Source organism: Bufo gargarizans, chromosome 5, assembly GCF_014858855.1.
Source record: "Bufo gargarizans isolate SCDJY-AF-19 chromosome 5, ASM1485885v1, whole genome shotgun sequence".
Classification (NCBI taxonomy): domain Eukaryota; kingdom Metazoa; phylum Chordata; class Amphibia; order Anura; family Bufonidae; genus Bufo; species Bufo gargarizans.
The window spans coordinates 230557031-230574358 of NC_058084.1; positions in this window are offsets into that span (position 1 = coordinate 230557031).

The window sequence follows — 17328 nt, forward strand, 5'->3', positions numbered from 1 at the left end:
ACAGATAATGTTGTAGATGGGTGTGAGGCCCCAGAATTCAGAACACGCACAGTGTTACCTGAAGTCTGGGGCCGGGCTGAGGCAGTGTGGGTCAAATTCTATATACCCCTTACCCTACCGAAAATACAGATATGTGCATGGATAATATTATTACAGGAGAATGCCGCACCATACCTGTTACATCCAGTGACGTCTCCTGCAATGTAGACTTTTCCCCACGTCTTCATTCGGAGATAGGACCGCCATGATACCTTCTTTCAGCCGCTTCTCGTCTCTGCAGAGTTTCACAGAAAAAAATTTAGGTTCCTCACTTTACTATAAACCTCTCCTTCCTGGTGTCTCAACAACTCATCCTGCTGCCCCCCAATATTGTGCTAGAGCCAGACAGATAGTCCCCCATTCCCCATAATATTATTCCCCCTGTATATTATAATGGCCCCCACTTTGTTATTAATATAATGGCCCCCACTTTATTATTAATATAATGACCCCCTCTTTGTTATTAATATAATGGCCCCCACTTTATTATTAATATAAGGGCCCCTCTTTATTATTAATATAAGGGCCCCTCTTTATTATTAATATAAGGGCCCCTCTTTATTATTAATATAATGGTCCCTCTTTAATAACAAAGAGGGGGCCATTATATTAATAATAAAGAGGGGGCCATTATATTAATAATAAAGAGGGGGCCATTATATTAATAATAAAGAGGGGGCCATTATATTAATAATAAAGAGGGGGCCATTATATTAATAATAATGTAATGCCCCCCTCTTTATTATTAATGTAATGCCCCCCTCTTTATTATTAATGTAATGCCCCCCTCTTTATTATTAATGTAATGCCCCCCTCTTTATTATTAATGTAATGGTCGTCTCTCCACTCTTATTAATACTATGATGTCCACTGACTGAGTACTGTCAGTGGTCCTCCTCTCGTGCCCCCAGTGCCTCTGCAATAAGGGTAGAACGTAGGGTACATAAAAAAAAAATAATTATTACTTACCTCTCTAAGGACAGCTTGTGGCATCCTGGTACAGGATCGCTCACTGTGCCTTCCCGCGCCGCGTCATCGCGTCATCTCGCGAGATCCGACGCAGGAGGTCACAGTGAGGTACGTGACTAAAAGTCCTGCGTCGCATCTCAACTGAAGCCGCTCCCCAGCCCCCTCCTCACTTCGCCGCGTCACGCAGGGCCCCTCCTCTCGCCGGCCTCCTCTCCGCCCCCTGTAAATCTTATTTTAGTTATTCAGCTGCGGCTGGCCGGCTGCGTTCGAACTTCTCCTGGCTTGAGGGGGCCCTGGGAGCCGGGGGGAAGAATAGTTGGCTCAGGGCAGGCTGAGAATAAAAGCAGCCGCATAGCGCTATAGCCGCATGTCAGTGGGCGGGGCCAAATAGTGTGGGCGGGGCCTTATCTGCGCTCCGGGCCCCCCAGTGCCGCGGGCCCCATAGCAATGGCGTGGTCTGCCTCTATGGGCGGTACGCCACTGCCACCCGCAACCTCAACCTTCGAGTGCCCACTCCCAAGCTGGCGCCTCGCTTTGTTGGTTCCTTCCGAGTGCTTCGCAGGGTAAACCCGGTAGCCTATGCCCTTGCGCTTCCTCCTGGCATGCGGATCTCCAACGTGTTTCATGTCTCCCTGTTGAAGCCACTGGTGTGTAATCGTTTCACTTCCTCGATTCCTCGGCCTCGACCGGTCCAAGTGGGCAATCGTGAGGAGTATGAGGTGAGCAATATCCTGGACTCACGCATGGTCCGCGGCCGGGTGCAGTTTTTGGTCCATTGGCGTGGTTATGGTCCAGAGGAGCGTTCCTGGGTTCCCTCCGCAGATGTCCATGCTCCTGCCTTGCTCCGAGCCTTCCACGCACGCTTCCCTCAGAAACCGTTCCTTACTCCGCGGAGGAGGGGCCCTTGAGGGGGAGGTACTGTCATGGTCTTACCTCCTTGCTGTCCTCCTTCGTTTGACATGTGCTGGCGGCCATCTTGGTTTCTGGGTTTCTTGTAGCCTCCCACCCTGCGGCTCCTCCTTCCCACTGGGAGGAGCTGGATGCCTAGCTCATATATATAGGAGGTCTGTGGCTTCAGTTCCTTGCTTGGTCCTCCTGTGCTCACATGCTTCTAAGACTGCTGCTGCTTCTGGTTCCTGATCCTGGCTTCGTCTGACTACCCTGCTGATTCCTGATCCTGGCTTCGTCTGACTACCCTGCTGATTCCTGATCCTGGCTTCGTCTGACTACCCTTCTGGTTCCTGATCCCTGGTTTCGCAAGACCCTGCTTCGGTTTAGCCATCCGTTTGGACTTTTGCCTTACAGCTTTATTTTCAATAAAGCCTTCTTATTTCCACTCATCTCTTGTTGTACGTCTGGTTCATGGTTCCATGACACCTCCTTAGTCTGTTTAGAGGAAAGATTGTCAGCAATCTTTACTGTGGCAACTGCTTCAGACCATGGGACTGGAAACTCTACCCCTAGAAAACCCGGCCAGGGGCTGTTGTCCGAAATGGTCTCCTTATCTTTCCACGGTTTCAACAAGTTTACATGGTACACCTGCTCCGTCTTTCTCCGCCCGGGCTGGTGTACCTTGTAGGTTACCTCCCCAACTTTTTCGAGCACTTCGTAGAGACCCTGCCACCTAGCCAGGAACTTACTGTCCACCGTTGGCACCAGAACCAAAACCCAATCTCCCGGGTTAAAATTCTGAACCCGAGCCTGGTGATTATAGACCCTACTCTGGGCTCGCTGAGCTGCCTCCATATGTTCCCTAACCAGCTGCAACACTGTCTCCATTTATGTGGTGTGGGTTGTTTTTCCCACGCCTCTTTGGCTATGTCCAACAACCCAAATGGATGTCGGCCATACAGCAGTTTGAAGGGCAAGAACCCTGTAGGGGACTGGGGCACCACTCGCACTGCGAAAATGAGATAGGGCAGTAGCAGATCCCAACCCCTTCCATCTTTAGACACGACCCGCTTTAACATGTTTTTCAAAGTTTGATTAAACATTTCTACCAGGCCGTCCGTTTGCGGATGATAGACAGACATCTGCAACTGTTTGATCTGTAGCAGTTTACTGAGTTCCCTCATGACTTTTGACATAAAAAGGGGTCCCCTGATCGATCAGAATTTCTTTAGGTAGACCCACTCGGGAAAACATCTCCACTAACTCTTTGGCTATGAGTTTGGCTGAGGTATGTCGCAGCGTCACCGCCTCCGGGTATCGAGTGGCATAGTCCAGGACTACCAAGATGTGTTGGTGCCCTCTCACGGACTTCGGTACTGCCTCAGACAGTCAACGGGGAGGAGCATCCCATTGTCTTCCTCAGCCAGAAGCTTACCCCAGCAGAGACCAGGTACAGTATAGTGGAGAGAGAGTGACTGGCTATCAAGTGGGCACTCGAGTCTCTCCCCTATTATTTGTTGGGGAGCAAGTTTTGTCTGGTAACCGACCACTCCCCTCTCAAATGGATGAGCCATGCCATGGACAGAAATGCCCGGGCCACCGGGTGGTTTCTGTCTTTGCAGAATTTTAAGTTTTCGGTGGAACACAGGGCATGCCGGTTACTAGGAAACTCGGATGCCGTGTCCCGGGTATAGCGATCTGCTCAAATGGAACCTCAATGATCGGGAGAGGGACCGGGGAACTACGGAAATGTAGTTGGGGGCTGGTTATCTGGCAGGTTGGGCAAGACTTGCATTACTCTTTCACCTCTCTGAACACTGTGAACATGAGATAGGGCAGAAGAAGGTCCCAGTCCCATCCCTAGACACCGCTCTTTTTTAACATAAACGGGGTCCTTTGGTCAGTCAGAACCTCCTTAGGCAGACCCACTCGAGAAAACATCTCCATTAACTCCTTAGCTATGAGTTTGGCTAATGTATGATGCAGTGGCACCGCCTCCGAGTACCGAGTGGCATAGTTGAGGATGACCAAGATGTGTTGGTGCCCTCTAGCAGACTTTGGTACTGGACATATGAGATCCATAGCGATCCGCTCGAATGGAACCTCAATAATTGGGAGAGGGACCAGAGGACTACGGAAATGTGGCTGGGGGCTGGTTATCTGGCAGGTTGGGCAAGACTTGCAATACTCGACCACCTCTCTGAACACACTGGACCAGTAGAACCACTGTAGAATCCGGTCCTGCGTTTTCTGCTGGCCCAGGTGTCCCACAAGAACATGTTGGTGGGCTAACTCCAACATGAGCTTGCAATGCGCCTTGGGCACCACCAATTGTTCAATATGCTCACCCTGTAGTTGATTTACCAGATACAGCATCTCCTGTTGAACCACAAATCGGGCGAACATAGACTCGGCCCCCGGTTGTTGTAGCTCACCCTCAACTACTACCACATTTTTCCAGGCTCGAGATAGAGTTGGGTCCTAGTGCTGTGCTGTACCAAAATTATCTCCGGAGAAGTTGAGGTCTGCCAACTCTGGACCCGGCGGCAAGTCCTACAAGTCTCCCACAATCAAACTTAGCGGGGTTGTCTTCTCCTCTTCCACCGAAGTGGCGGTCACCCCTACCGCTGGCCCTTCGGTCTCAGGTTCCCAGGGTTCTGGTCTCTCCCCTGAGCTGGGTCACTCTGCTAGGGTTATCACTGTCTCATGTGTATTAGTGACTCTCGCCTCAGGTCACAGTGATGAGAAATCGGGGAAGTCTCTCCCAATTTTTAGTTCATAATGTAACTTTGTGGCGACGGCCACCTCATGAGTCCACCTGCCGGCCACCATGGATAGAGTCACCAGGGCGGTGGGATAGTCCTTTAAGTCTCCATGGATGCACACAGTGCCGACATTTTGGCCAGTATATTCAGTGGGCTGCACCAGGGCAGCTCTTACCAGGGACACCAGGCTCCCTGATTCCATCAGTGCCACTTCCAGGGTATCTCCCACTTGTACCTGGCACAGGTAACTATTGTATTTTGTCTCGGGGGTACCGGTGGCACACAGCCTCCTGGCATACATTGAGGGGTGGTAGCCAAAGTTAATGTCCATGGGTTCCCTCCGATGGGGACACTCGGCCCCTATGTGACCAGGCTCTTAACACCACAAACAGACCAGTGGAGCTGGGTCTCTAGGGAGTATATCCCGAGTGGGTTTTGCTGGCACTAGCCGCCTGGTCGAGGGTGTAGATTTCTGGGGTTTAACTGGCCCCCTCCCAAAAGAACCCCCCTGTAGATTTCTGGTAGCCTTTTAGCGCTCCACCAGGTCGACCATCTATAGGGCATTACCAGGAGAGACCCGGCCCATCCAGTACTGGAGAGGGTATGGCAAAGCCCTCCAGAACACATCCACCAACAGACGGTCAAGCATAGCAGTGGGACTCAGTACGTCAGGCTGCAGCCATTTTTGCAACCGGTGTAGCAGATCATAATACTGCGGTCTGGTGGGTTCAGCCGGGTTAAATTCCCACTGATGCACCCGCTGGGCCGGAACAAAACATTCACCCCGAATCTTTTTATGGTCAGGTAGTCAGCCACTTGCACATCTGGTAAGTCAAAAAACACCTGCTGGGGTCCGGATGCCAGGAACAAAGCGACAACCTCAGTCGATTGGTCTCGGGTAGCTTCTCCCTCATGGCCACCTTTTGAACACCGCCATATAGGTCTCAATGTCAGCTGCAGGGGTCATCTTGGGGATCGCCGCACGGACAGCTTTCCGGGCATCGTGGACGTTCTGAGACGCTCCTGCTGCTTATAACGCCATCACAGCAGCTGGTTCCTGCTTGTTAGCCTCCCCCCTGCTGCAAGTTAGCCTCTATGAGGGCTTTCACGACCGCCTCCATTTTGTCAGGGGACACGGGTGGCAGCGCTGCGCAGAGTCACGCATATACGCGTCATCTCGCGAGACGCGAGATGACGCGCTTTGCCGGCCCGCACATGCGCAGTTCGGGCCGGCATTTCGTCAAGGGGGGTCGCGTCATCAGCTTGCCAGCCAATGATCGCGGCTGGCAAGCTGATGATTTAAAAAAAAAAACAATCAGAAGCCACATAGTGGATCATATTAGTAAATATGATCTGTTATATGGCTGCCCTGCTCCTCTGCTGGTCCTTTTCGTCGGTTGGATCCAGCAGAGGAGCAGGCTTCACAGTGAGTAGCACCAACACCACACTTTAGCCCCAGATCCCCCCCATGCACCCCAATTAACCCTTTGATCACCCCTTTGATCGCCCCTGTCAATCACTAGTGAAAGGAAAAAAGTGATCAGTGTAAACTGTCACTTTTTTTTTTTTACTGGTATTGACCGTTAGTTTAGGCCCCTTGGTTAGATAGTTTAGGGATCGGTTAGCGCCCAGCCCACCGCACCGCAGTCACTGATTCGCGTATCGCTAATCAGCATTTGTACTTTTATAGTATCTGGAAGTGATCAAAACTGATCACGGTCAGATCTATAATAGTATTAGTGTCACTTTAGTTCGCCCGATCAGGCCTGATCGTTCGCCCACACCCGCCCCACCGCAGTGACAAAATTTTTTTTTTTTTTATCACTGCACATTCACTTTACACGCGCTGCGGCGATAAAAAAATCAGTTTTGATATTTTTTATCAACCGCAGCGGCCTCCGGTACTTCGCTAGCCTCCCATTTGTAAGACAGGCTTGCTTTTTTTTCTTGGGTAGTCTCAGGGAATACCCCTAAATTTAGTTGCCCAAATGTCAAACAGGGGGTATTCTTCTGAAGAGGCCTACAGGCTTCTGACCCAGTCGGATGAGGAATGGGAACCCTCATCTGATGAATCTAGCGGGTCAGAATACGAACCTGTAGAAAGCAGTGGCTCTCTGACCCAAAGTTCGGACGAGGAGGCTGAGGTCCCTGATAGCACCAGGCGTACCCGGCCCCGTGTCGCTAGACCACAGGTTGCGCAGGATCCGCTTCAAGAGCAGCAGAGTGGGGCTGGTGCTGTCGGATTACGTGGTGAGGCATACACCAGCAGCGCAGCCCTCCCTGGACCTAGTACCAGCACTGCCGTACAACCTGGTGAAGTGGCGAGCACCAGAAGAGCAGTTGAAGCTGGTACGGTGGCACGAGCAGTAGTGACCCCGTCGCAGCCACCGCAAAGACGGGCCCGTAGAGCCCCTAGAATCCCAGAGGTGCTGGCAAACCCTGATTGGCAGTCCCCAACTTCAGCTGCACCTGTAGTTCCCCCTTTCACCGCCCAGTCTGGAGTTCGGGTTGAGACAGCTCAGATCGGGGCGGCCCTGGGATTTTTTGAGCTGTTCTTGACTGCGGAGCTCTTAGACATAGTCATGGCCGAAACAAACAGGTATGCCACACAATTTATAACCGCCAACCCGGGAAGCTATTATGCCCAGCCTTTCCGGTGGAAACCAGTCCAAGTTTCCGAAATTAAAATTTTTCTGGGTCTTCTCCTCAACATGGGTCTAACTAAAAAGCATGAATTGCGGTCATATTGGTCCACGAACCCAATTCATCACATGCCCATGTTCTCTGCTGCTATGTCCAGGGCACGTTTTGAGGCCATCCTGCGTTTCCTGCACTTTAGCGACATCACCGCCTCCCGTCCCAGAGGCCACCCAGCTTTTGACCGGCTCCACAAAATTCCTCCCCTCATAGACCATTTCAACCAGAAATTTGCAGATTTGTATACCCCAGAGCAAAACATCTGCGTAGACGAGTCCCTAATACATTTTACCGGGTGCCTTGGCTTCAAACAATACATCCCAAGCAAGCGCGCCCGGTATGGGGTCAAATTGTATAAGCTCTGTGAAAGGGCCACAGGCTATACCCACAAATTTCGGATCTATGAGGGAAAAGATCAGACCCTGGAGCCGGTCGGTTGCCCTGACTACCTGGGGAGCAGTGGGAAGACAGTCTGGGACTTGGTGTCACCCTTATTCGGCAAGGGGTACCATCTTTATGTGGACAATTTCTACACAAGTGTGGCCCTCTTTAGGCATTTGTTTCTAGAACAGATTGGCGCCTGTGGCACCGTGCGAACTAGTCGCGCGGGCTTCCCCCAACGGCTCGTTACCACCCGTCTTGCAAGGGGGCAGAGGGCTGCCTTGTGTAACGAAGAACTGCTCGCGGTGAAATAGAGAGACAAGCGTGATGTTTACATGATCTCCTCCATTCACGCAGACACGACAATACAAATTGAGTGAGCAACCCGTGTCATTGAAAAGCCCCTCTCAGTCCACGACTATAACCTTCACATGGGAGGGGTGGACTTCAATGACCAGATGTTGTCGCCGTATTTAGTTTCCCGCAGAACCAGACGCTGGTATAAGAAGGTGTCTGTATATTTAATTCAATTGGCTCTGTATAATAGTTTTGTTCTCTACAGTAAGGCTGGGAGAACTGGATCCTTCCTCAAATTTCAGGAAGAGATCATCGAGAACCTCCTGTACCCAGGAGGTTCCATGGCCCCATCCACCAGTGTAGTTAGCCGTCTACACGAGTGACATTTCCCCAATGTCGTTCCTGGTACCTCAAACCAACCGTCACCCCGAAAAATATGTTGTGTCTGTAGCAGGAGTGGAATAAGGCGTGACACCCGCTATTTCTGTCCTGACTGTCCTGACCACGCTGCCCTATGTTTTGGAGAGTGTTTCTGGAAGTACCACACACAGGTACACCTAGCATAGGGATCACATCTCACCAGGACAGGCACACAGGGCTATTAGGGCCCATTCACATACAGCTGCTGCAAACGTCTCCTTTCACCTGGGACAAAGTGCATAACGCACTTCGCCACATCTTTAGGCGATTTGCGCTTTGCACATTGACCCATGGGGAAGGAGAGGTTTGTTCTATAAAGGTAAGAAAAGAAAAAAAAAACACCAGTAAGCAAAAAGGTTAATGTTTAGTTCAAAAAGTTAAAGTTTATATGTTCTGTTCCAAAGTTAATAAAATTATTGCGTTGCGGCCTGGTTTTTTCTTTTTTCTTTTTACCTTCCAGGTGGACCAACCGATCGACTAGCTTCAGCACTGATGTGCATTCTGACAGAAGCATTGCGCTGCTGTCAGATTACACGCAAGTCGGTGTATGCGGCGCTGCAAGACGAGATTTCTACTCTGCAGTAAAAGATACGTTTGCCAAGGCATACGAGATGAGGAGGAGGTGGCGTTCCTATGCTTTGGCAAACACTTTGTATATAAGAAAATATAAAAAATCCCGGCAATGATTTATTCATCCACATCGATTGATGTGAATGGAGAAATCTGGTTTGCCAGGGCATACGAGCTAAGTGGGTATGGATGTTGGGTGGAGCTCCTATGTCCTGGCAGACGCCTTTCCCCTCCTTTTCTTTTTTTGGCACAGATTTTTTCATCCACATTGATCGATTCGACTGAAGAAATCTGTGTTGTTCAATTTTTTTCTTTCAGCTCAGAGGATGAACGGAAAAAAAAAATCTCATTACCTGTATGCTCAATATAAGGCGAATAGCAGAAACTCCTAATGCTGGCCATACATGTAATGATTGCGGAGACCCTCAAATGCCAGGGCAGTACAAACACCCCACAACTGACCCCATTTTGGAAAGAAGACCCCCTAAGGTATTCGCTGAGGGGCATATTGAGTCCATGAAAGATTTAAATTTTTGTCCCAAGTTAGCGGAAAGTGAGACTTTGTGAGAAAAAAAAACAAAAAAAAAAAATCAATTTCCGCTAACTTATGCAAAAAAAAAAAATATTTCAATGAACTCGCCAGGCCCCTCATTGATTACCTTGGGGTGTCTTCTTTCCAAAGTGGGGTCACATGTGTGGTATTTATACTGCCATGGCTTTTTAGGGGCCCTAAAGCGTGAGAAGAAGTCTGGGATCCAAATGTCTAAAAATGCCCTCCTAAAAGGAATTTGGGCACCTTTGCGCATCTAGGCTGCAAAAAAGTGTCACACATGTGGTATCGCCGTACTCAGGAGAAGTTGGGGAATGTGTTTTGGGGTGTCATTTTACATATACCCATGCTGGGTGAGATAAATATCTTGGTCAAATGCCAACTTTGTATAAAAAAAATTGGAAAAGTTGTCTTTTGCCAAGATATTTCTCTCACCCAGCATGGGTATATGTAAAATGACACCCCAAAACACATTCCCCAACTTCTCCTGAGTACGGCGATACCAGATGTGTGAAACTTTATTGCAGCCTAGGTGGGCAAAGGGGCACACATTCCAAAGAGCACCTTTCGGATTTTGCAGGCCATTTTTTGCAAACTACTTCTCACACATATGGGCCCCTAAATTGCCAGGGAAGTATAACTACGCCACAAGTGACCCCATTTTGGAAAGAAGACACCCCAAGGTATTCCGTGAGGGGCATGGCGAGTTCCTAGAATTTTTAATTTTTTGTCACAAGTTAGTGGAATATGAGACTTTGTAAGAAAAAAAAATCATCATTTTCCGCTAACTTGTGACAAAAAATAAAAAGTTCTATGAACTCACTATGCCCATCAGCGAATACCTTAGGGTGTCTACTTTCCGAAATGGGGTCATTTGTGGGGGTTTTCTACTGTCTGGGCATTGTAGAACCTCAGGAAACATGACAGGTGCTCAGAAAGTCAGAGCTGCTTCAAAAAGCGGAAATTCACATTTTTGTACCATAGTTTGTAAACACTATAACTTTTACCCAAACCATTTAATTTTTTTTGCCCAAACATTTTTTTTTTTATCAAAGACATGTAGAACAATAAAATTTTGCGAAAAATTTATATATGGATGTCGTTTTTTTTGCAAAATTTTACAGCTGAAAGTGAAAAATGTCATTTCTTTGCAAAAAAATCGTTACATTTTGATTAATAACAAAAAAAGTAAAAATGTCACCAGCAATGAAATACCACCAAATGAAATACCACCAAATGAAAAGCTCTATTAGTGAGAAGAAAAGGAGGTAAAATTCATTTGGGTGGTAAGTTGCATGACCGAGCGATAAACGGTGAAAGTAGTGTAGTGCAGAAGTGTAAAAAGTGGCCTGGTCATTAAGGGGGTTTCAGCTAGCGGGGTTGAAGTGGTTAATATAGGACATACACCCGTGCCCGGGAAAAAACTAAAACTTTTTGGCCTTCAGGCCAGCCTCACTGCATTTGCCCGCATCCGACACCAATTGTGGGGATTCGCTCTGGTAGGCAGGTTAGTGGACACAGTATAGAGGCAATCACAAAGTCTTTAACTTAAACAGTTCAGTGTTTATTCACACAGAAGGCAAAACGAAATGACAGTTTTGGTGTTCGTTCACACCATGGAAAGTCCAACTCAGCAGACAGTATCACACAGGATAGGATTACATACACAGCACAGCAAGGTTTAGATACACAGCTCAGCAGACAGTATCACACAGGATAGGATTAGATACACAGCTCAGCAGACAGTATCACACAGGATAGGATTAGGTACATAGCTCAGCAGACAGTATCACACAGGATAGATGCACAGCTCAGCAGACAGTGGGGCGGGGTGCTGTAGAAACTGTCGATATCTTCTAACGACACACAGAAACCTTAAATGAAATAGATTAAATATACCTGTGTGAAGCCGAGTCCTTCTGTTAGTATATATATACAGCCAGGTCCATAAATATTGAGACATTGACATAATTCTAACATGTTTGGCTCTATATACCACCACAATGGATTTGAAATGAAACTAACAAGATTTGCTATAACTGCAGACTGTCAGCTTTAATTTGAGGGTATTTACATCCAAATCAGCTGAACGGTGTAGGAATTACAACAGTTTGCATATGTGCCACCCACTTGTTAAGGAACCAAAAGTAATGGGACACAATAATAATCATAAATCAAACATTCACTTTTTAATACTTGGTTGCAAATCCTTTGCAGTCAATTACAGCCTGAAGTCTGGAACGCATAGACATCACCAGATGCTGGGTTTCATCCCTGGTGATGCTCTGCCAGGCCTCTACTGCAACTGTTTTCAGTTCCTGCTTGTTCTTTGGGCATTTTCCCTTCAGTTTTGTCTTCAGCAAGTGAAATGCATGCTCAATCGGATTCAGGTCAGGTGATTGACTTGGCCATTGCATAACATTCCACTTCTTTCCCTTAAAAAAACTCTTTGGTTGCTTTTGCAGTATTCTTTGGGTCATTGCCCATCTGCACTGTGAAGCGCCGTCCAATGAGTTCTGAAGCATTTGGCTGAATATGAGCAGATAATATGGCCTGAAACAGTTCAGAATTCAACCTCCTGCTTTTGTCAGCAGTCACATCATCAATAAATACAAGAGAACCAGTTCCATTGGCAGCCATACATGCCCACGCCATGACACTACCACCACCATGTTTCACTGATGAGGTGGTATGCTTAGGATCATGAGCAGCTCCTTTCCTTCTGCATACTCTTCTCTTCCCATCACTCTGGTACTAGTTTATCTTGGTCTCACCTGTCCATAGGATGTTGTTCCAGAACTGTGAAGGCTTTTTTTAGATGTTGTTTGGCAAACTCTAATCTGGCCTTCCTATTTTTGAGGCTCACCAATGGTTCACATCTTGTGGTGAACTCTCTGTATTCACTCTGGTGAAGTCTCCTCTTGATTGTTGACTTTGACACACATACACCTACCTCCTGGAGAGTGTTCTTGATCTGGCCAACTGTTGTGAAGGGTGTTTTCTTCACCAGGGAAAGAATTCTTCGGTCATCCACCACAGTTGTTTTGCTTGGTCTTACGGGTCTTTTGGTGCTGCAGAGCTCACCGGTGCGTTCCTTCTTTTTAAGAATGTTCCAAACAGTTGTTTTTGGCCACGCCTAATGTTTTTGCTATCTCTCTGATGGGTTTGTTTTGTTTTTTCAGCCTAATGATGGCTTGCTTCACTGATAGTGACAGCTCTTTGGATCTCATCTTGAGAGTTGACAGCAACAGATTCCAAATGAAAATAGCATACTTGAAATTAACTTATAACTGCTCATTGTAATTGGGATAATGAGGGATTATTCCCACACACCTGGCCATGGAACAGCTGGGAAGCCAATTGTCCCATTACTTTTGGTTCCTGAACAAGAGGGAGGCACATATGCAAACTGTTTTAATTCCTACACCGTTCACCTGATTTGGATGTAAATACCCTAAAAAAATAAAATAAACTAGCAGTCTGCAGTTAAAGCACATCTAGTTAGTTTCATTTCAAATCCATTGTGGTGGTGTATAGAGCCAAAAATCTTAGAATTGTGTTGATGTCCCAATATTTATGGACCTGACTGTGTATATATATATATATATATATATATATATATATATATACACACACACACACATATATATATACACACACACATACACAAAGGATCGAAGGGCAGCACTCCTCACTTCAAGTGATGCAAATGATTCAGGTGTCAGCGTTTTCCCCTGGGTCCTGGGGTCCAAACACAATCCAAATAAATGTAACGCAGCAATCCTTAGATAAAAAGTGGATTGCAAAATTTTAATACAGGAAAACGAATTTCAGCTCTCTCACAGAGCCAGATTGGTTCCAGCTGGAGTCGGACTTGAACCGCTTCTTCAGGGCTTTAAAACTGATGGTGTGGTTCGACTCCAACTCTGCTGGAAACAGAGTAGATGTGGTGCCCTGTGCACAAGGAGATCTACTGACTTTGAAGCAATTTGATTTGTATGCTAAAAGTGATTTTACGACTTTGATTAATTCACATGTCATGGAGTCCTTCATTGAGTGTGTTAAGAGGGATATCACTGAGCTTAAGGATGAGCTATGTGGTACCCCATTAACTAAATCTAATATTACTACTGAGGAAATGCATGCGTTGCAGGGGTTGTCCAATAACCACGATCTCACCGTAAAACCCGCGACAAGGGCGGTGGGATCGTGGTGATGGACACATCCAAATACGTTCAAGAGATAGAACGTCAATTACAGACAGGAGACACATATGAATTGTTAAAGAGGGATCCTAAGTTTGACCTAGCCAAGAGGATAGAGGTGATACTAACAAAAGCTGAAAAGGAAGGGATTATAGACAAACAACTGAAAGAATTTTTGATTGTTAAGTCGCCTGTTGTCCCTTTGATATATGTATTGCCTAAAATACATAAAAGTTTAGATAACCCTCCAGGACGCTCGATTATTTCGGGGAGGGAATCTTTCCTGTCCAATATTGCTATATTTTTGGACAGAGCATTAAGGGAATTTGCTATTGGGGCAAAATCATATGTCAGGGACACAGGCGATTTTTTGGAGAAGATATCAACAGTTAAAGTACCAGATGGTAGTATTTTGGAGTAATTTGATATAGTGTCCCGCTATACATCCATTGACCATGGAGAGGGATTGCAAGCTGTGGGTAGGGCACTAGAAGGATCTACGTATTCTGTACAGAGTAAACACTTTCTTCTGGATCTCTTGGAACTTACACTAAGGTGCAATTATTTTGGGTCCCAGGACAGATTTTATTTGCAGCGGGTGGGCGTGGCTATGGGCTCTAATGTCGCGCCCACTTATGCAAATATCTTTGTTTGTTCTCTTGAGGAGCGCCTTGTCTATGTATCTCCCAACTATAGACATGTGCTTATATGGTGGAGGTACAGAGGCGACGTGTTCCTTATCTGGACTGGAACCCAAGCTTTATCTGAGTTTCATGTGTTCCTTAATAATATGGATGAACATATCAAGTTCACATTAGTGGCATCCAGTGAAAGAGTACAATTTATGGATACACAGGTGTATATAAAGAATGGGCAGTTGCACACAGATTTGCATGTTAAGGAAACTGATAAAAATACTCTGTTACAATATACAAGCTGTTATCCGACCAGGATGATTAAATCGCTCCCATATAGTCAGATGTTACGGGTTAAAAAGGATTGTAGATGAAGAAGACAATTTAAATAAAGCCTTGGGAAAAATGGGGGACTCGTTCCAAGAAAGGGGATATCCCTCAACATTAGTGAAGGGGCATATTAATAAAGTAAAATCGATCCCTCGGGAGGAGGTGAAAATAGCATGCCCCAAGAAAAGTCCTAACCGGGTACCGTTTGTATCCACACACAATGAAGACGGTCTCAAAGTGCAACATATCATTAGGCAACACTGGGGTATACTACAGAGTGGGTACCCGAACATGTTGGCTTTTAAAGAGGCCCCACTGATGTCCTATAGAAGGAGACGAAACATCAAAGATAGAGTGGTGAGGACGAGTGTTCCAGAACAAGTACGCTTACGACAGACTTTTTCAAAACTAAAATCAATGGCAGTTATCCCTGCCTGAACTGTGTAAACTGTAAATTGATGCAAAAAGGGAAGGAGTTTATACATCCAGCAACAGGAGAGAAGTGCGTAATTAGACATTATTTAACCTGTGATTCTTCGTGGGTGGTTTACGTCTTGTGGTGCCCCTGCAAGCTGCTGTATGTGGGTGAGACAACCACAGACGTGAAGACACGTTTGAACAATCACAGGTTTAGTATTAGAAATGAGAGTAAAGACCTCCCGGTATCTAAACACTTTAGTGAGTACAAACATAAAGAACAGGAACTTAGGTTTATGATACTTGATCATGTGGCCATTCCTAAAAAAATGCAAATTGAGGTGGATCCATCGCTTGGATACACTCAAATCTAAAGGGTTAAACATAGAATTTAGAGTGACCTCAGGAATGATCACTCTAGGACCTCAGGAATGATCTAGTGAATACAGTGCTTTGATGTATAGAGAATCTTGGGCGACATGAGGATGCTGCGCAATGTAATACTGATGTCTGACCAGGTTTCCAGACTTGGTAACTTTGGTGCTCCTTCGGTGTTTGCCCTGTTGGAGGCGTGGGGTGCAGGGCATGCGCGTGTTACAATGTTGGTCCGCCCTAGGTGCCGGGTTTGTGATGCGCTGGAATGCGATGGTGGCGCAGGCGTAGTGAACAGAGAGACACGCTGAGTTGGGGGAACGCTCCATCTTTAATGTAACGCTGTGAGAGCATGCTGCGAGATTGGCCTTCCTCTAACACCGGGTGATGACGCACGGCGGTATGAGGGCAGTGCAGGCGCAGTGTACAGAGAGACATGCCAAGATGGAGGAACGCTCCATCTGTGATATAGTGCTGTGAGAGCATAAGGTAACTGAATTTTATGGATTTCTGTGTTTTTCTTACAGGTGTGAATGTTGGAGCAAGCCATGGATGTTTTAATCACTATCACTATTTGGGAAAACATGAGTATACAGTACATGAAGCACTATGAAATTGAAGACAATCACAAAAATGTGATACACTATAAGGCCTCATGCACACGACAGTTTTTTTTCACGGTCCGCAAAAACGGGGTCCGTGGGTCCGTGATCCGTGACCGTTTTTTCGTCCGTGGGTCTTCCTTGATTTTTGGAGGATCCACGGACATGAAAAAAAAGTCGTTTTGGTGTCCGCCTGGCCTTGCGGAGCCAAACGGATCCGTCCTGAATTACAATGCAAGTCAATGGGGACGGATCAGTTTGATGTTGACACAATATGGTGCCATTTCAAACGGATCCGTTCCCATTGACTTTCAATGTAAAGTCTGGAGTTCTTTTATACCATCGGATTGGAGTTTTCTCCAATCCGATGGTATATTTTAACTTGAAGCGTCCCCATCACCATGGGAACGCCTCTATGTTAGAATATACTGTCGGATATGAGCTACTTCGTGAAACTCATTTCCGACAGTATATTCTAACACAGAGGCGTTCCCATGGTGATGGGGACGCTTCAGGTTAGAATACACTACAAACTTTGTACAAGACTGCCCCCTGCTGCCTGGCAGCACCCGATCTCTTACAGGGGGATATGATAGCACAATTAACCCCTTCAGGTGCGGCACCTAAAGGGGTTAATTGTACTATCATATTCCCCTGTAAGAGATAAGGGCTGCCAGGCAGCAGGGGGCAGACCCCCCCCCCTCCCCAGTTTGAATATCGTTGGTGGCACAGTGTGCGCCCCCCATCGGGCCCCCCCTTCCTCCCTCTAATGTTAGAAATCGTTGGTGGCACAGTGCCAGGTGCCAGGCAGCAGGGGGCAGTCTTGTACAAAGTTTGTAGTGTATTCTAACTAGAAGCGTCCCCATCACCATGGGAACGCTTCTGTGTTAGAATATACTGTCGGATATGAGTTTTCACGAAGTGAAAACTTAGATCAGAAAAAGCTTTTATGCAGACGGATCTTCGGTCATATTTTTTTGACGGGACAGGTCATTTTTTTTGACGGACAGGATACACGGATCACGGCCTCGGCTGCAAAACGGTGCATTTCTCCGATTTTTTCACGGACCCATTGAAAGTCAATGGGTCCGCGAAAAAAAACGGAAAACGGCACAACGGCCACGGATGCACACAACGGTCGTGTGCATGAGGCCTAACTGAGAGGATCCGATGTTTGCTGCACTATGA